This window comes from Marmota flaviventris, chromosome 1 (genome assembly GCF_047511675.1).
Source record: "Marmota flaviventris isolate mMarFla1 chromosome 1, mMarFla1.hap1, whole genome shotgun sequence".
NCBI lineage: Eukaryota > Metazoa > Chordata > Mammalia > Rodentia > Sciuridae > Marmota > Marmota flaviventris.
In genome coordinates, this window is record NC_092498.1 from 22,050,242 (window position 1) to 22,073,080 (window position 22,839).

The following is a 22,839-nucleotide window of genomic DNA, read 5'->3' on the forward strand; positions in this document are numbered from 1 at the left end:
AGGTTCCCCAAAATGGTAGATCAGAGGAGCCCTCGGGAAGAAGTCAAGGGAAACACAGTGTCCCCAAAGCAGATGATGTCTCAACACACATGCAAGCCCCCTGGTTGCTTTGGCAACCACTGGGATAGAAAGGCAGTTCAAGAAGATATGAGGTAAGAAGCAAGGGAGTCTACCAACACAATACACAACTCTTCACAGTCCCTAATTAATTCTATGAAAGTCATTTAAAATAGTATTTTCCTGATAAGAATCCACCCCCATTTTTCAATCTCTTCATTTTCCCATTATTTCTATCACTACGTACAGCTGCTGCTTTTTCTCCTCCTTTCCATCAGAGTGAACCAGGTTTTTATTCCACCTTGAGAGGATTGAGATAAGTAAGGAAATCAAAGGGACACGTGTCACACTGTGGGTGAGGGCTGAACAAACCCACTGGGTCTGCAGCTCCTCAAACGCACAGAAGACCTGGAGAGGTACCTCCCGGCACCTCCCGCCCTCCTGTCCTCACTACACAAGTAGCACCTTCTCCTGCAGGGTTACAGCCTCTGGTCACCTGTAATGCATCGCCTGGAACTTTATTTTAGCAGAATCAATGCTGGTATGTACAATGCAATGTTATCCCTAATAATTTCACTCTTTTATATCCTGTCTCCTCAACTCAGATGAGTTGTTAGAATCGGGTCTTTCAGTTCTTCAATTCTAAACTCAATGTTGGATACACAGTAATAAGATAAATGATGGGTGTTTCCTCTATTGCGCTGGACCACGAGACGGGGTCCTGAAGAAGAGCAACTAATGAAACTAAACTGATAATGAAGACGAGGTTTTCAAAATGATCTTTGTCTGCCATAGCCTGTCAATGGAACAAAATAGGTTCCTTAGGAAAATAGATAGTTGGGGGGGTAAAGAAGAGACTGGAAATATTGGGTAGAATGGTAACCCTGATTTCCAGTGCCCTATGATCAGGGTTCATGTCCTTCCAAACCCAAAGGACATTCTCAAAGGGATGAGTTCATGAAGTGAATTGACATATACTCACTACTCTTATATATCACCTCATTTAATTCTCAGGATTAAGCTAGTATCCATTTTACAAATGAGTTTCACTGAGTACACAAAGCCTTAAAGCAATAACTACAGTTCTACAAGAGGCAAGTTATAGAGCTACAGAGTTGGGAGAAGGACCCAGGTTTCTCTGATTCCAGAACTTATGCTTTTAATGATTGCATGGTATACAACAAACAAAATATGAATGAGTCTCAGCCTCTTTCCCTTTTTTTCTTTCTCTCTTTTTTTTTGGGGGGGGGGGTGGCTGGGGATTGAACCAGGGCCTTGTGCATGCGAGGCCAGCACTCTACCAACTGGGCTATGTCCCCAGCCCCTCCCTTTCTCTCTCTGTGATGGATGCACTGACTCTCATCATCCTATTGGAAATGCAAAGGACATCACAGAAAATAAGAGCAAGAGCAGGCATTAGGTCATAAGCTAAAACAGAGAGTGAAGAATAGACCTTGAGGAGATTTATCCAGAAGATTTAGGGGCGGGTAGCCTTTTTTGTGGGATGTGCCATGGTTACAGAAGGACCTGGGTTCAAATCTCCAATACTGCACTTAGCCGTATACGTATAACCTGAAGCAGATGGGATCACATCCTAGGCTTCCCTTCCTTCATTGGTGAAATGGAAATAATTTGTGAGAAACTTGTGGGAATTCCTGTGACATGGGCACAGTGCCTGGGACACAGTAAGAGCACCTCCAGAGGAGCAGTAATTTTCAACCGTGCTTCACTAACTTGCACTGGAAACCTACTTTCTGGGACCTTCTTTTTCCATGCTGAACATGACAGAGGCCATGGCTGGAGCCAAGGGAAGGTGGACATATTGATAGCCATGCCTTCCTCTATAGCAGGTTCGTCTCCCCCTGCAGGGAGGAAGGTCATCGGAGCCAGCCCCCCCACATCCCCAGCAAACAGTCTGTCCTCGGGCTGAGGGTTCCTCTGAAGCCCAGTGAGTATTTGCTTCCTGGTGAGAAGCTGGTGGCCGCCATTTTGTAAGGCAGAGACTAGAGACAACTTGACAGAGAGGAAGAAGGTGGCTTCATGCCACTGCCCCCATCCAGAGAGAGAGCCACAGTGTGGAATATGGCGGCCCCCACTGAACTCTGGGAACCCCCTGGAGCCCTTTCTGTCTAGTGTCTGGGCCTGTAGCTGGGCTTGCCTCTTCAGGGCAGTTCCTGGAGCTCACTCTGAAACGGCCCCACAGAGTCCCCACTGCCAGCCCCCAACTCCTACAGTCCTCCGGCCCTTTCCCCTTTCTTTCCCCAGGGGGCATTGGGGCTCTGCCTGGGGCCCCCACCACACAGGCCTCTCGTCACTGGCACCCAGATCAGCCTTCTCCGGGGTCCCTAACTAAGGGCTGATACCGGGCTGGAGCAAAGAGCAGGCCCCAGTGAGTTACGAGGCCGTAATTCATCAAGGGCTTCTGGAGAGATCGTAAACTCATGTCCCAAGTCTCCCCAGTCCCCCGGCCCCTTCTCTCCTCAGAATGATTTACAAGCCTATAATTCTGAGGCGGGACTGTTTCTTCTATCACATAATCCAAATATTTTCATAAAGTAAACGTCACCCTTTGTCTTTGGCTTTCCAGTTTCCTCCCTCAGAACTAGCAAGTGGCAACAGCGTCGTCTAGTGGCCTGGTCCCTAGGTGGGCCCCTGGGTGTGATAACCCTGTGCTTTGTGACATCTGCCCAGAGATGGTGTGCAGAAACCTAGGGCATGCCCCAAACCAAGCAGCATACAGGGTCTCTCTGGGGGTTCGGGGACATGCAGATGTGGACCAAGAGGGACTAGTAAAGCTTTGATTTCTGTGACTCTGTGTCATTCTGTTGACAAGTTTCTGCTGGGGCCCACTTGAGTGGGGACCCTGCAGACCCTGTGAGTTGCATTGCTCAGATTAGTGTTCCTTCTGTGCCTGTCTTTCTGCCCTTCACATACTGAACATGACCCTTCCTGACCCACACACCTTCCTATAATAGCCAATGGAATGAACATAATATCCCCCGACATTATACTTCATATGCGCCCTTCCATGATCTGTCTCTCCCACTCGAAGACAAACTCCGTGAAAGCCGGGATTTGCTCTAGTTCGGCTCTGCTGTATTGTTAGGCCCTAAACAGAAAGGTTTGTTGAGTAAAGAAAGATGGAAGGAACAAAGGAGCAAAGGCGTGATCAGGTGAGGCAGCTGGAGGGTCAGGAGCAATCTCAATAGACACAGAAGCCAAGGACTGCCCGGGGACGTCCTAGCCCCAAACTGGAACACGCAGGATGGCTGGGCTGGTGCTGAAACCTTCCTGCCCTTTCCCCCTTATCCCCAGCATTGGGTGGCACGAGAAAGAGGGTGAAATTCTTAAAGCTGGCACTGGGACAGGATCAGAGAGGGACCCAGGAATGGGAACCCATCCTGCCAAGTGTCCTCAAGGCCCCTGGCCATTCTGCTCCAGTGTCTTTCATGGGAAGTTCCCATGCTGATGTGCCATCATTCGTGTCCCAAGAACCTCTGCCCCTTGGAAAGAGAAAGCGACTAATGACCCCAGCTGTGTAGAGTGCTGCCCCCCCCCCCCCCCCCCCCCCCCGTCCAGCCCAGACCCCACCTAGGCCACCATTCTCCCTCCCTCCCCACCTTTCTGACTTCTTCCTGAGCCTGGCTTTTCCTTTTAAGATCTGCTCCTGTTCTTGTCGGTGGTGGCTGGTAACTATGGAAACTACAATTAGGCTGTTTTGCTCAATGTCTCTAAAAATTGCCAAGTGCAGGCAGCAGCAGCCCCTGACTTAGCAGAGACCCCGCCTGAGCTCTTCCATATGTTCTCCTAGGACACACCCTTGGCGGGGCTGAGACAAGGCTCCTGATCGTGACAGTGAGGAAGGACCGGTTTCTCTTTTTAAAAAATTTCCGATTCATTGCAGTCCAATGTTTTTGTAACATATAATAAAAACAAATTAGAAAGGAAATGGAAGAGATAATACACAGCACAGAAGCCCCAATTTTTTAATGGGAAATTCAATAGACAGAAGATTATTCCTTCGATAGCTGTGTTTCTCGGATGCTAACTCTCAATTCCTGCACTATGTCATCACGGGTCAGCACCAGTTTGTACACAGGCTCTGGTCCACAGACCACACTGAATGTCTTTGTCCTAAAGCCCCAGGAGGACATTCGGAGCACCACCCGGGCCCCACCCCACCTCTAGGCACCCCCAGGCAAGCCTGCTGACCTTTGTCCAGCTTGAGCCTGTACCCAAACATGTGCCAGGGTAGAAGGTACGGTTTCTCTGGGGACCACTGACAATCCAAAGAAAGGTCTGCACTTGACCTTGAGCAAATGTGTGTGAGGGAAACAGCAACAGGATCCTGATCACGTGCTTCCCAACAGCCAGGAATCTGCCTAGAGTCTCCTGGCACAGGCTAGGGGTCACCAGAGGGGATCTCATGGAGTTTGCCTGATAATCCACCCCCTACCCAAGATTTGCCTGATAATCCACCACTTTCTCCGTGCATTCTGCTAGAACAGAGATTACTGTTTCCATAACATTCATCGTTTATTTTCTGCCTGACCTCTGAGCCCCTTCCCATTTTATAAAACCAAGGCATACTTTATATAAAGTAAAGTGCGTAAATATTAAGAGACCAGCTCTAGGAAGTTTTATGTCTGTATACACCCAGATCAAGATATAGAATCCATCCATCACCCCAGACAGTTCCCTCAAGGCTCTTCCTGGTAAATACAGTTGGCCTTCCACTTCTAAGTCTAAGGGTTCCTCGTCCCTGAATTCTCCAACTGTGGATCAAAAATATATGAAAAAGAATTGTGTCTTATGGAACACATACAGACGTTTTTCTCATCGTTACTCCCTAACCAATGTGTACAACTATTTACACAGCGTTTACATTGTATTAGCTATTATAAGTAATCTAGAGATATTTATATGCAAATACTATGTCATTTTATAGAAGGGACTTGAGCAGGCACAAATTGGGTATGGCACAGGGAGGGTCCTGGAACTACGGCTATAGAGGGGAAACTGCAGCTCCATGTTTTACGTGTGCATACCCCCAGACCAGGCTATAGAATACATCCAACGCCCCCCAATTTCCCTCATATCCCTTCCTAGTAAATACTTTCCCCATACCTACTCTCAGAGATAGCTACTATTTTGATTTCTATCACCATAAATTAGTTTATCATGGAATGCATATAAATGGGGTCACTGTGCACCCTAGTTTCTCACTTGTCTGGCTCAGGATGAGGACTGTGAGATCCTTTCAGATTGTGACTGGTGTCTCTGGGCTCTGTGTTATTGCCAGGTTGTGTTCCATTGTTGCTTTGAACCCTTTGTTCCGTCCTTTCTGTGCACACACATTTCATTTCCTTCAGATAAATATAGGACAGGGGAACTGCTCAATCTTAAGAGTAGGTATGTGTTTAGGTTTTTAAACAGACACTCACAAATAGTTTTCCAAAGTAATCGAACAAATTTACACTTCCACTGGCAATGTATGAGAATTCAGGTTGCTTTTGGCCTTTGTAACACTTGATTTCCTCAGTCTTTTCAGGCTAGCCATTCTTGTGGAGGTCCAATGGTATCTCTTTGTGATTTTAATTTAAATGACTCTGATGAATGATTCAGAGGACCTGCTCATAGGGTCATTATCCATCAGGATATACTCTTTTGTAAAGTACCTTGTTAAATGCTTTCACCCTTTAAAAGAAAAAACAATTAGATTCCTCATCAGATGTATTATTATCTTCTTACAGGTAGCTTGACCATTTACTTTTTAAATAATGCCTTTTAATGCAAAAAGTTACTCATCTTAATGTAGTTCAATGTATCACTGTCCTTCCATGGTTAGTATTTTGGGGTACTACTTAGGAAATTTGGGTATGAAGATATTCTGTCACATATATCCATTATCCATCTAAAATTAACTTGTGTGTGTGGTATGGAAGTAGAGGGCAGAGCTCATTTTTTTTTTCTCATATGAATATCAATTGTTCCAGCACCATTTTTTAGAAAGATCATCTTGTTTCTACTTGATTGCTGTAGAGTCTTTGTCGTAAATCTCATGACCATGTATGTGTGGATATATTTCTGGATTCTTCGTTCTATTTCATTAACTGGCCTATTTGTCTCTCCTTCCCCGGGACAACACTGTCTTAATTATGATAGCCCTACAGTAAGCCTCAAAATCTTTTCTAAGGTTTTTCCTCAATATTTTTTATAGTTTTCAGTGTAGAGGTCTTGCACATTTTTATTGAATTTATTATTATTTAAAAACACAAGATAAAAATTATCTATCTTAACCATTTTTTAAGTGTATAATACAGTCACGTTAAATATATGCATTTTTGTTGTACAACAGATCTCTCACACTCTTTCATCTTGCAAAACTAAAATTCTACACCTATTGAAGAATAACTCCATTTCAGACCCCTCATTCCTGGTAACAATTTGTACTCTTATGTTTCTCTGGGTTTCACTACTTTGGATTCTAGCATGCAGTATTTACCTTGTTACAACTGGTCCATTTCACTCAGCATAATGTCCTTTAGGTTCATCCATCTTGTAGCATGTAACAGGATTTCTTTCTTCTTAAAGGCTGAATAATATTCCATCCCATGTGCATGCCATATTTTCTTTGTCCATTGATCCCTCAATGCACATTTGGTTTGCTTCAACCTCTTGACCTTTATAAACAATGACATAGTGAAATTGTTGTGCAAATGTTTCTTTGAGACCCTGTGTTCCATTCTTTTGAATCTATACCCAGAGGTGGGATTCTGAAATCCTATGGTGATTTCATTTATTTATTTATTTATTTTAGGAAACTTTAGAATATTTGTTATAGCAGCAGCACCATTTTATATTTCCTGTAAGTAGCATTTTAAAAAATCTCATTGTCCAATTATTTTTGTAATATTAATAAATAGAATTGGTATTTTGCATATCAACCTTGTCTACCCTGACACTTGCTGGATTCAGTTATTAATTTTAACAGGTTGTAGATTATTTGGGGTTGTCTATGCATACAATTATGACATCTGTGAATGAAGATGGCTTTACCTGTTCCTCTGTAATGTTTACATATTTTATTTTTCTTGTCTTATTAAAGTAGTGAGGACCCCCAGCACAGTGTCGAATGAAGTGTTGACAGTATATCTGTGTCTTCTTTGGTGTCAAAGAATCTCCCTCCTCATGGTCCGTGTTAGGAAGCAGAGCCTGCCCCCCGACCTAGAAGCTGAAATGCTAGATACGCATTCTCCCAGCTTCCTTTGCAGCTGGGGCATCGACTCCATCAGAATCCCCGCAGAAAACAGAAGGCTCACCCACATGGGATTCTGAGAGTTAATGAAAAGATCATCTAGGGAGATGTGGGCAGGGTTATGGGAACCAATAAAGGATGCTGAGGCATTCCGAGAATAACAGCAGTTAGGAAGTCGTTTCCAACAGATCTGGAAGGGGCAGGAAACAGTGTTCCTCCAGTGCAACGAGTTTGGATCCCTGGAAGAAGGCCTCTCATGGGGAGCTGAAGTCTTAGAAGGAAGCATCTACCTCCAGAAAACTATGCTGAAGGGAGAGAGGAGGGAGCAGGAGTGGAAACTCTCTGGCTTCTCTCTTCTTTTACCCTCCAGAGCTGATCACATTTGTTTGGGAAGAGCGATCTGTGGGGATCAGCCCCTGCGGCACCAGAGGGCTAGAGGAGGGGGAAGTGGAGAAGCAGGGGTGGGGAGAATGCGCTTAAGTCATGACAATGGGGGGAACACAGAGTCCAGATGAGGGCCCATAGTGCCACTGGGGCAAGGGAGGCATGTGCTGTGGCAATTCTGCAAGCTACTCAATATCTGACCAATGATTTTCCCTTCTTTAGGTGAGCGTTGAGTCAGCTTAGTCAAGACTAAGGACCTGAGTCAAATACTCCCCAAATGGTGGGCCACCTATCTCCCTGCCCAAAACACCTTAAAACCATCACACGCTACCCACCACCTGATTCAGTCCACAGACCTTTCCTGGTTACCCCACATATCCCAACCTAGACCCAATGCACATCATGCATCTCCATGTTCCTCACCATATGCCAGCAATAGACTGGGGCAGATGCACTTTAGGGATGATGAAGGTCCTGGGATTAATATGGAAGGTCTTTCTCAAGCATGAATTCTACTTCAAAATATTTTGGAGAAAAATTAAGTGCTTTTATTAATGAATAAATAATTTTACATGGAAACAATCACATCTATTAAGAGCTGAATGCAAGTATGCCAGGCTTCTCAAAGCAGAACTTAAGTTTTCAAGGCAACTCCAGGCTTGACACAAAACATTAAGGAAAAGCTCATCAGAATCTCTGATTCCGGGGCTGGGGATGTGGCTCAAGCGGTGGCGCGCTCGCCTGGCACGCGTGCGGCCCAGGTTCGATCCTCAGCACCACATACCAACAAAGATGTTGTGTCCGCCGAAAACTAAAAAAAAATAAAATGAATATTAAAAAAAAAAAGAATCTCTGATTCCTCTGCTGGTGTTGTGGAAGGTCCTTCCAAACATCAGTTTGCTCTGGGGTCATGGGCTTCCCAAGGGCTACTGTCACTATATAGCAATGAGCAGCTGGAGGGACAGCTAGTACAATCTGCCATTAGAATTTCACACAAGTGCCATGTCAGAAATGAAAGAGCGCAATTGACTTCTATTAATATTGTTATTAATATATTACAAAAGGTTCAGTAAGAGCCTTGTGCTGAACAGCCTGACCCTTGGAATGCTGGGCTTCTACCAATATGGCAATAACGATTGGTTGCTTCCAATGGGACATGCCCACATGGCCCCTGTATTAGTCAGGGTTCTCCAGAGAAACAGAACCAATAGCTACATCAAAAAGAGTTGGCTCTCATTACCATGGAGACCAAAAAGTCCCAAGATCTGTAGTTGGCGAGTTAGGGACCCAGGAGAGCTGGTTTTATATGTATATGAGTGCATGTGGTTGCAGTTCAAGAACCATCAGGCTTGGAACCCAAGATGGGCAGATGTTTCCATTTCAGTCCCAAGGTCAGAAAAGTCCAATGTCCCAGTTCATGGCAGTCAGGCAAGCAATGGCAGCTCCCTCTCACTAAGCCTTTTTGCTTTATTCAAGTCTTCAGTTGATTAGATGAGGCCCTCCCACAATCTACTTCACTCAGTCTATAGATTCAGGTGTTAATTCTCGTTTTAGAAACACACTCACAGACACACCCAGAATAATTCTTAACTAAACATCTGGGCACCCTGTAGCCTGGACAACTTGATATGTAAAATGAACCATCACAGCCCCATAATTACAGAAGTCTCATTGGTCCCTTCACCCATGCAGCATGGAGATGCAACAAGACACAGCTAGATGAGTCAGTCTTTAATGCACCTGCAATAAACCCCAGCTGCTCTTTCTCTCCTGATCTCTTGAGGCCAAAGCTTCCACAAGGACTGTGGGCTGCAAAACCAAGCTCATCCCTACCTTTGCATCACCAAGGGGCCATCCTGGTTTGTCCATGACTTTCCTGGTTCAAAGCAATGAAAGTATCACATCCTGGTAATTCCATCAAGTTGAATGTTTGGCCACCCTAAAATACAACCAGACCTTGGAGGTGAGAAGCTGTTAACTGCTATGCACCTTTGGGCTACTCTTATGGTTTGGATCTAGAAATGTCCCCTGAAAAGCACACTTTTTGAAAGCAGAATATTTAATGCAGCAAGGTTCAGAGGCGGGATTTTTAGGCAATGATTAGGGCTATAACCTCATCAACGGATTAATCAATTCAATTGATTAATAATTTGAAGGACTATTGGTGGGCTAGTGGGCATGGCTGGAGGAGGCAAGTCACTGAGGCATGCATCTGGGGACTATGTCTTTTCCCTGGCTGGCTGTCCTTCTCTGTGCTTCCTGGCTGCCGTGAGCTGGGAGGTCCTCCTCTGCCACCCCCTCCACCATGATGCTCGGCCTCACTGCAGGCCCAGAGCAAAGGAGCCAGCCAACCAGGGACTGAAACCTTTGAAAAACCATGAGTCAAAATAAACTTTTCCTCATTTGAATTGTTGTTGTCTGGTATTTTGGTCACAGCAACAAAAAGCTGATTTGCATAGCTATGCATCCTGCCCTCTTTTGCTCCTAGATACAGGGAAGAAGGGACAGGAAGGCTTGCTTTCTTGCTTTTTATTCCATTTTGTAATGAAAAACCACTCATTTACAGGAAAAGTATATGCTTTGAATCTCCCCTTTAGGTCTAAAAAATTAGTTCTCAATAAGCCCAATCAATGAGTGCAATATGTGCTATAGCACCCCAACTGTCTTTCCCAAGGACAACAAAAGATGTAGGGCTTACTCTGGCTTCAGGTGGCATGGCTATTGTTCCCCAGGATCCTCCCAAGGGCTACTGATTTGGGGGATAGCTTTTTGTTTTGCTTTGGGTTGCTTGGTTTTTGCAGTGCTGAGGTTTGAAACCAGGGGTGTTCTACCATGGGTTATATCCCTGGCCCTTTTTTTAAATTTTGAGACAGGGTCTACGGTAAGTTGCACAGGCTGGCCTCGAACCTATGATCCTCCTCCCTCAGCCTCCTAAGTATCTGGGATTACAGGTGTGCACCACCACACCCAGCTAGTCTTTGTGTTTCTCAAGATACTGTCAGATTGATACCTGCTTAACGGTTCCCTCCAGCCTCATTCAGCTCCACAGAGTTCAATTCTGACATCTTCATCGATCCTGTACCAAAGGGGCCTCAGAGCCATGCAGTCTTTACGAGGAAACCTTTGGTTCCCGGCCACCCAGGGAGGCTGCACACACCCCAACCCTCACTCCAGGGTGACAGTACCACCAGAAACGCACCGAATGAGACTCTGAACAAAGAAGGGGGAGGGAAAGCACAGGGCGAAGCAAAATGATGAGACTCTTTGCCACTTTCTTGTCTTCCTCAGATAATTTGAAGCTATTATATTATTGCGGCTGGTTTTTGTGCTTTCACAGGGGGGATGCTGCCGCCTGCTTACACTCGTAGCCTCTCAACAAAGAAAACAGAGACCTCACAACACACAACAAAGGCGGAAATGAACCCGCCTGGTGCATCTGATGGCCCTCTGTGGTGGAGTTGACCCTGGGCTATGAGGAGCCGGGATGGCCTGAAGGCCCCCACACCGGCATGCCCAGTCGTCCTGCCGAGATGGGACTGTGCCACGCAATTGGGGTGATGCAATTGATCATTAATTGTTGCTGTTGTTAACAGGTAATGTGTGTGCAGGGTACCCAATTCAAGAGGCACAAAAAAGGGCCTCTATTCTACCCATGTCCCCACTCATCAACTCCCTTTGCAAAGGCAGCCACGGCCTTTGTCTGTCTCTTCTCTCTCCGGAGAGAGCTCTGGAGAATTTCCTGATGCAATTATCCAGTTTGATGTTTGCAGGAAACACAGGCTTGGGCTCAAGGAACAAGAGTTTGAGGAGTCTGCCTAGCTAATGACAAAGCCCTGGAAGCAGGGCCTGGGTTCATTTGTTTGTTTTGGGGGGAGGGGAAGGAGGAGTTTATTTTCTTCAAGGAAAGTATGACATGTCATAGGGAGAGAGAGAGAGAGAGAGAGAGAGAGGGAGGGAGGGAGGAGACAGTGGAGCAGGGAGGAGGGGAGGGGGAGGCAGCTCTGTATTGAAGCCATCCATCTTCTCAGCTCTCCCCAGGTCCAGTTCCAGACTGCAGCTGGTTCTCAGGGACGGACCCGGACTTGGCTAGCGATATGTGGAAACCATCCTTCAGGCCTGGGTCCCCTCTCCTCTGCCAGTGGCTTTCCCACCTCTGTCCCTGGGAGCTTGCTTGCTAGTTCATAGAGTGCTCTAGGAAAACTTGGAATCGTCTCAGCTGCTTTTTCTATCCCCTTAAATATAATTTTAGTATCCACTGGAATCTCTTTCCACACTGTTTTATGGAGAGGCTAACTTGGTCTTCTGGAAAGGAGATAGCAGCCTGCCCTTGCAGGCGGCGGGTAGAAGGGAGGCGCTAAATGAAGCCAACTTTCCAATCGTGGTGCAGAAGAAAGGGAGGGGTCTCTGGCAGCAAGGCCTGGGGAAGAGAGCCTGTCCAGCCCTGGTCCCTGGAATTGCAGGACAGGGCACAAGAGGTACAAGCTGTGGTGCATTCAGACCAGTCCTGCCCTTGTGGCCAGTCCAGGGCCCTCTGCTAGCAGAGGCTTGATCTTAGAACCAGCTGTCAAAGACCTTGTCTCCCCACTCTATTTCCAATCTATCTGGTAAGAGCAAAGATCGCCTGTGCCCCATCCACCACCCAGATGAGGGTTTTCTGAGGCCACCAGGGAACAGAGAGCATGTGTTATGCCCTGCACTCACTGTAAGATCGCCAGTCTTTGGGGTGTCCAGGGGATGCTGGACCACAGGAGGCCTGGGCATGGCCTTCAGGGAGCACAGTGTAACTAACTAGACCACGAACAAGGCGAAAGGTACACAGATGACCTAGCTGCACTTTGATGGTGGCAGGAAAGATGCTGACAACAGTCTGTGATGAGTTGCTTCGTGAACCCGAAGAGGGTCACTGCTGGAGCAGCTCCGTGGATGGGAGCAGCCCGCAAAGGCTTCTCAGAGAAGCTGCCTGATGGAGGGCAGGAGGTGACTGCATCACATCAGAGACAAGCAGCAGTCACCCCAGGACTCAGGGCTCACGTTCCCTGCCCAGCCATCGACACACGGGCACTGACATCTGGAAGAATCTGCCCACCGCCAATAGTGGGGCAGGTCTGATATTAGAACTTCTGTTCTCTGTGCGTCGCCCACGCCCACTTGTGTCCTGTGGAGTCTGTCCCCTCCCATTCCCCTTAGGAGGCTCTGTCACCCGTCCCCTGCAGTAGCCTGGTGGTGACAGCAGCAGGAGGTAGGGATGTCACAGTGTCAGTTTGTGGTCCTCCCATTGAGTGCTCTCCATCGGTGGCCCTGTGGCACTCTCCTCATTTGCCCACAGCTAAGTGACATAAACCATCTTTCCTGCTCCCTTTTCCTTCTTGGGCCCCCTCCCTTACAGGAGGGGGGAGAAAAAGCAAGAGACACAGAAGAAAATTGCTGCTAATGTTCTGCCCCCTCCCGCCTCCATCAGAGCTGTCATTTATAAATATTGAAGAGCCAAGTGTCACTGAGCTTCCTAGTCCCATTGTCTGGAGGCTGCGCATCTCCCTCCTGCGTCTCCCAGGGCAACCCCTCCTGGAGGTGTGGGGGGAGGCCCCCTCCTCAGAGGCGGGAGGCAGGCCAGGCGGGATCCCATCCAGCTGGTCACCCCTGGGGCACAGGCTCTCCTCCTCCCGGGGTAGCTGAGAGCCCCAGGAGGAGGGATGGAAGGAAGCTTCTGCAGGAGGCCAGACTTGGGGGAGGAAAAGGCAGGTGCAGAACCCTCAAAGGAAACCAGGATTCTCTGGAGGACATTTTGGAAAACGAGTCACTAAAATCAAGGTACAAATAAAATGTGTTCATACCACCCTCTCCCCCTGGCTCCAAGTAAGATCTCTAGCTAAAGTGAGAGGACTCAGGAGGTGCTTAGGAGCTCTACTTTGCGGAAGTCATAAGCAAGGACACCCCAATTCCTGGGAACCAGGTATGCCCAGCTATTGTCACTCAAGCCTCCTGGATTCATACACCCAAGCAGAAGAAAGGCCAGAGTAGGAGGGGGCCCTGCAGTGGCCTTGCCCCCCATCTTAGAGGTGGGGCTGGGAGGGGTGGACTCCTGGTGACTAGACCAAGTCAATCCCACCATGAGTCTCTCCACCTTGGCCTCACTTTCCGGTCCTTCTGCTTCTGGGTCAGGATTTCCCAGCCCTGGAACCCAATGCCCTCCCTGATCCCTCTCCAGGGGTGCTCTTATGCTTGGTGTTGAAGCTATACTCTGGACTGTATTTTGCAAGGGAAGGGGTGGCCCGTCAGAGCATGTGCTAAAAGCCAGCCCAGCAGTGGCTCCAGCCCAGACTTGTGCCCACGTGAGCATGGCATGGATTTCCATGTATTACTGCCATTTTATTTCCCTGCCATTATCGGATTTTTATGCCACACTCAGCTCCCCTTCCTAATTTCTGTTCTACTTCCCCAACCCTGGTGTACCTTCAAATTCTCCTATCTCCGGAGGAAGAGAAGCCCTTTCCCTCTGGACTCCACGTCTGCCCCACCAGTCTTTTCTCGTGTACCTGATCCACAGCACTGACCCCTCGTCCTGTGCCACAGGATTACTCCGAGTTAGCGGCTTGTTGTTCCCGAGGCCTTTGTACTTTTTGAAGCAGCTCCTCTAAGACAAGCCGGCACAGTTTCATGAACATCTGTGGCCTAGTTGGGCTTTGCCATCCTACCAGGCTTGAGGAGGAAATGAGCAAGAAGCCCAGTCTAGCGAGCCCAGGGTTCCAGGGATTCCCACTCAATTCCTTGTCTTTTCCAGGCTGCCAAGGGCTTTCATTTTGGCACCAAAAGATTGGAAACTGTTGCTCAGAACGAGCCCCTCAGCTTGGTTCAGAACAAGCAAGACACAGCGCCTTGTCTCCCTACTCTGTCAGCTGTCTGATGCCAAGCTCTGGGTCTGGGAGTCAGGGTCGATGAAGGGAATTCCAGCCCTGATGGAAAGACTGCTGAACTCTCAAGTTAGTGGCTTTTCATCCTGCTCTCAATTTGACAGCCAGATCGATGCTTCCTTTTTTGCAACAACTTCTGCTCTCACCCTGGTCAGCTCATAACTGGCAAAGAGACTTTCTCTTAAAGCCACCTCCATGTGCTTGACTCAGTTTCTTTGAAAGAGGAGAGGATCCTAACTCCAGTGGTCATTTGGGCCTCAGGAGTTATGATGGTATGATCCCAGCGAAGCAACCTGTTTTGGTCAGCTTTTTCACGGCTGTGACTAAAAGTCCCACCAGAACAATTGAAGAAGAGGAAAAGTTTATTTGAGGGCTCACAGTTTCAGAGGTCTCAGTCCATAGAAGGCTGGCTCCATTCCTCAGGGCTCAAGGTGAGGCAGGACATCATGGCGGAAGAGTGTGGCAGTGGGAAGCAGCTCACATGGTGATCAGGAAGCAGAGAGAGAGGTCTCCACTTGCCAGATACAAAATATATCCCCCAAAGCCACAGGTGGATGCCCACCTCCTCAGCCACACCTACCACTTCAGTTACCACTCAGTTAATCCCTATCAGGGGATTAATTTGCTGATTGGTTAAGACTCTCACGACCCAATCATTTCTTCTCTGAAACTTCTTGTATTGTCTCACATGTGAGCTTTTGGGGAACACCTCACATCCAAACCATAACACCATCCGACCAAAAAAATAAAAATAAAAAAATAACCCTGAACAATTAACATAGTCTAGGAGAGACTTTCACCTTCAAATAAAAAGGGACACAGGAAGAAGGGACAATGTATGTCTATCGCAGGCGAAGGGTTGGGAAACACAACTTACACATCAAGAATAATAAATTTATTAACCTTTTGATTTTCTACCTCTTTCCCTTCAACCATCGGTTCACCCATATTTTCCTTTATCTATCCCCCTTACTCTCCTCCAACATCCCCCCACACACAGCCAGTACACACACACATTAAAAAAAGGAGAAATCTCCACCACTATCTCAGATTTTTTAATGCCATTAGGAGAACGGATAGGTATAATCAGAGATACTAAATGCAGGGGGAGAACAAAAGTATTTATCCAGAAAGACTAAGCTCCCATGAGTAACAACAACCAGAAGGGAGAAATAAAGCCAGGAGAGTGAGAGCTACAGGGAGAGGATGGGGAGGGATTCAGCGGAAGGTTCCGGAGAGCCTCAAGAGAGAAGGGAATTGAACAGAACAGGAAGAGCTCTCCGTGGCTGCTGTGGGTCTGGGATCATGTTCTCTTTAATGTTCTTCAAAAGGTACAGGTAAAGTTTGGAAGTCTTTTTATATTACCAATATCTATCTGTGTCTCCTTAAAAGCAATTCTACACCAAGATGAAGCTGAAGATCCACAACAATTCAACTATTGCATATTCAGAATCTTTTGAACCTAAGACCCAGTTCACATGTACATTTTTTTTTTTTTTTTGGTATTGGGGGTTGAATCCAGTGGCACTTAAATAATGAGCCATATTCCCAGCCCTTTTTTTGTATTTTATTTAAAGCAAGGGTCTCACTGAGTAGCTTAGGCCCTCTCTAAGTTGCTGAAGCTAGTTTTGAACTCGAGATCCTCCTGCCTCAGCCTCCTGAGCCACTGGGATTACAGGCATGTGCCACCACACCTGGCTGCCCGTATAATTTTAAAGTTTACCCTACTCCACCATGACTACACAATTACTAGAATCACATTTGTGAAGGGGCAGAGATGGGCCAGGGCATGGGGGCTGGGGCCGAGCAGTTACCTTGAAGACTCTGAACGGTCAGGCATTGGTATTTTCTCATGGCTGGAAAGGACTCCAGTTTCCCAAGAAAGTCAATTTTACTGAGGCAGGATGGAAACAAATTTCTAGATTCTTAAGAGATTTTTTTTTTTTTTAAAGTCTCTTGATTCAGTGATCTCACACAATGCCACCTGGAACATCCTGTTCCAAACCCTGTCTTCTCCTGCAAATTGTAATTCTGGCTTCATATCATCTCCTTGATTTCTTCAGCTTTGAGGTTGTGCTGAATGAGCCATATGGGGCCCTGGGATTTCTTCTGGCTACAGATACATTTATCCCATAATGAGATGAAGAAGCAGTTTTGTCTTAGGAGTCTAGTGTTGGTACTTGATGCTTTAAAATAAAATTGTCACATCTGACCTTTTTTAATCCAGTGAAGCTGGATGATCCTGAACTTTGAAAGTTTCAGTAGTGTTACCCAAAAACAATTTTTTTAAAAAATTAAAAAGGAATCTTCTCTTACCTCAAGTTACCCCATCCTATTTTGTTCCAACATTTTATTATGAGAAAAGTCAAGCACAATGCAAAATTGACAGAATTTTACAGTAAATACACATATACTATCCAATTTTCCCATTAATATTTTACTAGACTTAGCCAAGGGTGTTGGCGCACATTTGTAATCCCAGCAGTTTTAGAGGCTGAGGCAGGAGGATCCTAAGTTCAAAGCCAGCCTCAGCAACTTAGTGAGGCCCTGTCTAAAAAAAAAATAAAAAAACGGGGTGGGGGAGTGGGGAGGCTGGGGATGTGGTTCAGTGGTTAAGCAAACCCGTTTTTTTTTTTCTTTCTTTGACAAGACTTGCATTATCACCTTTCTCCTCCTCTATCCATCCATCAATCAGCCTATTTTTGATGCATATCAAAGTGAATTGTGGATATCAGCCCACTTTTCCCTAAGTACTTCAGCTCGGATATCATTGACTAAATTTTAAAATTCATTACAGATTTCTTTTGTTTTGAAGTAAAGTTTACAAATAAGGAAATGCACATATCTCATGTGTACCTTTGCTAAATATTGACAAATATGTACACCTGTCATAACCCATATTCATATCAAGAAACAGAACTTGGCCACCAACGCATAAGATTCTCTATTGCCCTTTCCCCATCTTCTCCCTCACTCCCACCAAATCAACCGCCTTTCTGATTGTGTGTGTGTGTGTGTGTGTGTGTGTGAGCACACAACAAATCATCTTATTCTATTCTAGAACATCACATAAATAGAACCATGCAGTGCCGCAGTCTGGCTGCAGCAAAATAGCCGGGGGGGGGGGGGGGGGGGGTGACGAGCAACTTGTGTATGTTGATACAGCAGGAGTGGGAGAGCCGTTTATTGTAGGACAGGAGGGGTATATATACATTCCACACAGCTTATCTTAATTAACATAAACTAGACACAGCAGTCAACCAATAAGGAATCTCCACACTTAATGGCTCGCTGGTGTTACTTCACAAACCACTCCCTCTGCAAAATGCCAGGTGCCATCTTGACTTGTTTACAGACTCTAACAATGCAGTACCTTTCATTCTATTTTAGTTACAAAATAAACTAAGCTCTAACCAGTGAGACCCCCATCTAAAGCCCAGGTTCTTGAGCCATTCCTCATTCTGATGGACTCTGTAGGCTGAGTCGTTTAGTAGAACTGTCCACTACAGGAAAGGCCAGTAGAACCCAAGGAAGCTGCAGATTATGGGAGCCTCATGGTGAGTTCTGCAGTCCTACCTAAATTAAGGTGGCTTCATTAGCAACTTGGACCTTTCAGAGTCCCCAGGGTCTGCTTAGGTTGTGCTCAAGGTTGGGAAGCAAGGTGACAGGCCCCTCACCTACTTGGTCCCACAAAAACCCAGCCTGGATCCCCATTCGCTTCCTCTGTTTGACATGGAAGATGGTGGACATCCCATCAGAGCTGAAAAGCGAGGGCTCTGCAGCATTTGTGACTGGGGAGAGACGCCTTGTTTTCCTCCTGCGCTCTCCAGGAGGGATCAGCCGAAGGAAGGAGCTGTCTGCTTTGCCTGTGGTGTAAGACCACCCACAGCACAAAACAGGAAACAGAAGAAAGTAAACAGACCAGATTCTGAAATGCGCTCATCAGCGCAATCTGTCCTCGGAACGTATTTTTTTGCAACAAGACAGAGTCAGGACGCAACTAAGCGGAAGGAACTAATCAGCTAGCCCCGATGACAGCATTACAGGGGGAGAAGAGGCAAGCAGATGGTGGCAGGTCCGCACAGGCGTGTCAGGGCAGGATGCCCTGCCTCAGACACAGCACTGTCAGCTCATATAGTCACATTACTTCCCTGTATGTGGATTTTTTTTTTTCCATCAGTCACTGTTACCACAAGTTCTGGGCTGTGGAACTCCACAGGGATAGTGGCCGTGGTGGTGATGCTGCTGATGATGATGTTGATGTGGGGGTGAAGGAGACAACGGGTGAGAACATTGTCAAGTCTCCCAGGGAAGCCAAATGCAGACCTCCCTCAACTTGTGATGGGAAGCCCTTTGCAAGTTGAAAATATCATGAGTCAAAAATGCATTTAAGTCGGGCAAGCTCCTCTGTGCCTGTAATCTTAGCTACTATAGAGGCTGAGGCAGGAGGATAGCAAGTTCGAGGCCAGCCTGGGCAACTTAGTGAGATCCCGTCTCAAAACTGAAAAACTAATCATGATAAAGGACTGGGGATGTAACTTAGTGGAGAATGCTTGCCTAACACACGTGAGGCTCTGGGTTCAATCCCCAATATCGTACACTCACCCTCTCTCTATCACTCACACACACACACAGACACACACTCACACACACGCATTTAATATATCTAACCTACCAAGTATCAGAGCTCAGCCACATGGCACGTTGTACAGTGTCAGCTGCTTCCTGCTGTGATCACATGGCTGACTGGGAGTTGTGGCTTGAGGTCGCTGCAGAACATCCCAAAAGAGGATCTCACTACAGGAAAAGATCTAAATTCAAAATCAGAAATACAGTTTCTACTGAATGCATATCACTTTTGCACCATTGTAAAGTTGAAAAGTCATAAGTTAAACCATCATAAGTTGGGACCACCTGTATTTATTGAGCACTTACCATATTGTAAGTAGGGTTGGACACTATGGACTCTATGAGTGGAAGCCTCAACAGCTCACTGATTGCAGGTACTCTGTCCACGTGAGCCCAGGCAGCCCAAGCAGTCTTGAGTCTTCATCATCAGGATTCTTTTGAAATTCCTGCCTAATCTCAGGTGTAGGTGAGGCTAGATATTCATGGCAGAAGCTAACCTGGAGAAGAATAAATGCTAATACACGGGGGCAAAAAGAGGGAAATGGGGAGAAAAGAGTGGGGGGGGAGGCCAAGGGGGAGGAGGGGCAGAGAGCTCCTTCCCTTGACGAGGCTAATTGAAGTTGGCCTAATGCTCATAAATGTGGAGGTCCAGATCCTGCCCTGACAGGGCCACAGGTGCACAGATGGCCAAAGGGCAACATCTACAGGTTCAGAGCTTCTGGTCTGGAGCTAATCAAAATGCTCATGGAGGTAATTAGAGAGCAACTGATTACCAAGGATGGATTGAGGGGTGTCAGGGGTTGGACATGTTACAGCTCCAGGATCCTGTGTCCTGGTGGCCTGAATCAAACTGTGAACTCCCCAGATTCTCAGGCTCGGCTCCGAGTCCTGCAGGCCCAGCTCTTGTGCAAAACCATCACAGCAGCTGGAACAGTGGGCCATTGAGGAGGCCCGGCAGCCTTACTGGGAGGCCATGTGTTAGCCAGTTCAATAGCAGGAGAAGTACTTTTTTCTGTCTTCTTGGCAGTGAAGTCTCAGTTTTGAGTCTTGGTTCTCCTCGGACGCTGCATTTACAAGTGTGCAACGCCACATGCACTGTCCCCGAAAATACTTGTCCTGATATAATTAAGGACAACAGTTTATTCCCTTTCTTCATTCTTACTAACTTTGGGACCTCCTTCTCTTTTAACACAAACACAGGAAAGAGAAGAGACATGAATAGCTATTTATTTATTTTTAATGGTACTGAGGATGGAACTCAGAGCCTCCCATACTTCCGAGCTAGGCAAGCGCTCTGCCATGAGTTACATCTTCAGCCCTTTGGATTTTTATTTTGAGACCCGTTCTCTCAATAAGTTGCTAAGGCGGGACTTGAACCTGTGATCCTCCTTTCTCAGCTTTCCTAGTTGCAGGGATTACAGGCATGCACCATTGTGCTGAGCAAGACTTGTGTATAAATTAAGGCGAGAGGAAGGGGAGATTCGAGTGAGCACAGCCCCACCTCCTGTCCTCTCTGTATAATAAAAACACACTCAAGGGTCATGCTAAGAATCAAACGTGTTTCAGATGGAGTACACACGTAGGGAATAATGACTGCTCTGAGCTCCGAGGGAAAATGTCAAAGCCAAGAACTGACCCCACAGTTCCATGGTGCTCTGGTTTGACTGTGTCCCCCCTGAAGTCCAGGTACTGTATCCTCATTTCTCCAGGTGGCAGTGTTGGGAGGCGGGGCCTCCTGGGTGGAGCCCTCATGAGAGGATGGAAAGGGTTGTCTGTTCCAGAAAGCAGCTCGGCCCCTTCTCTCTCCCACCTGCGCCTGTCTGCCCTTCCACTTCCCACCATGAGTGGAAGCAGCACAAGGCGATCACCAGAAGCAGAGCAGATGCTGGCGCCATGCTCTGGGAGCCCCAGCCTTTAGAACCAGGATCCAAAATAAACCCCCATTCTCGTGGGGCACAGTGGCGCAGCCTGTAGTCCCAGAGGCTTGGGAGTCTGAGACAGGAGGATCGAAAGTTCAAAGCCAGCCTCAGCAACTTATTGAGGCCCTAAATAACTCAGTGAGACCCTGTCTCTAAATAAAATACAAAAAAAGGCTGGGGATGTAGCTCAGTGGTTAAGTGCCCCTGGGTTAAATCTCTGGTTAGAAAAAAAAAAAAATACCCTATTCTATAGACTCAGATATTAAGTGCTATTCCACTGAGCAACAAGCCTAGCCCTGGCAGCTCTATGCCCCCACCTGGCTTCCTGCTACCCCAGCCTGGGACAGCTGCCTGCACCAGGGAGAGGCCCAAATTATCAATGCTTGGATCACCAGATGACACCACCACATGCCTCGAGGGCAGAGTCATGGAGAAACAACCTCATCAGGGCTGGACCCCAGGGGCAACCACACAGCATCAGCTGCCCCAAGGATGCAGCCAGATTTACCTCCCAGGTGTCTCATAGCCTGTTGAGCTCAAGGTGGTCACACGCCCCCTCTACCTGGTTGTCTCCCTATTGCTACTCCATGCTCCCTGGAGGCCGTGGTGACTCTAAGTGGGGTCCCCTGCCCTTCCAGAAGCTGCAGTTCAAAGCACCTTGCCTTCCTTGACAATTTAAAGAGCAAGAACTGTCATATCAGTGCTCAGTGAAGCATTGCCAATGAAGTCTCTGGAAACACGGCCTCTCTGGGAGGCCTCTCGTGGGAGGGCTGAAAACAAGCTGCCTCCACCTGGGGATGCTAAGGGGCCAGCTCCAAAGAAGGGATGCTGGGTCACTGATTGTCATGCTTTAGATATAATGGGTCCCCCAAAAGCTCCTGTGTGAGACAAGAACGTTCAGAGGTGAACTGACTGGGTTATGAGAGCCTAAACCTGACCAGAGGATTAATCACCCGATATGAACTTACTGTCAGTAGGTAGGGCGTGGCTACAAGTAGGTCACTGGGGGCAAGCCTTTGGGTTTTAGACTTTGTCCCTGGTGAACGGAGCCCTCTCTGCTTCCTGGTTGCTGTGTCCAGAGCTGTTTTCCTCTGCCACACCCTAATGCCATGATGTTCTGTCTCACCTTGGGCCCAGAGCTGTGGAGTCAGTCCACTGTGGACTGAACCTCTGAAACCAGGAGCCAAAATAAACTCTTCCTCCTCTGCATTGTTCTTGTCAGGTCTTTTGGTCACAATGAAAAAGCTAGCTAAGACACCAATGTTTACCTTGGGTCATCCTATAGAAATATGCCAGAACTAATGTAAAAACTCAACTTCTTCCAGGCAATGGAACCCCTAACCAGCCACATCCTTTCTTAGCATCAACCTCTCTCTCTCTCTCTCTCTCTCTCTCTCTCTCTCTCTCTCTCACACACACACACACACACACACACCTGCCTTCACTGTGATCATTTGTACCATCATTCTCAGTCCTGCCTCTCTACCTGAGATAGCTCACAACGTTGCTCAATAAAACAGCTGCAGAGTAACTCATTTGTAACCTCTGGGTGTGCCACCATGTCTGAGTTACACTTTGCTCATCTGCATCAACATCATCCTTCTCATCAAAGGGCCTCCTAAAGGTGTTTTGTGTTGGGGAACTTGGTGCTTTTCAAGGCAAATGGCAGTGATCCTAATGGAGC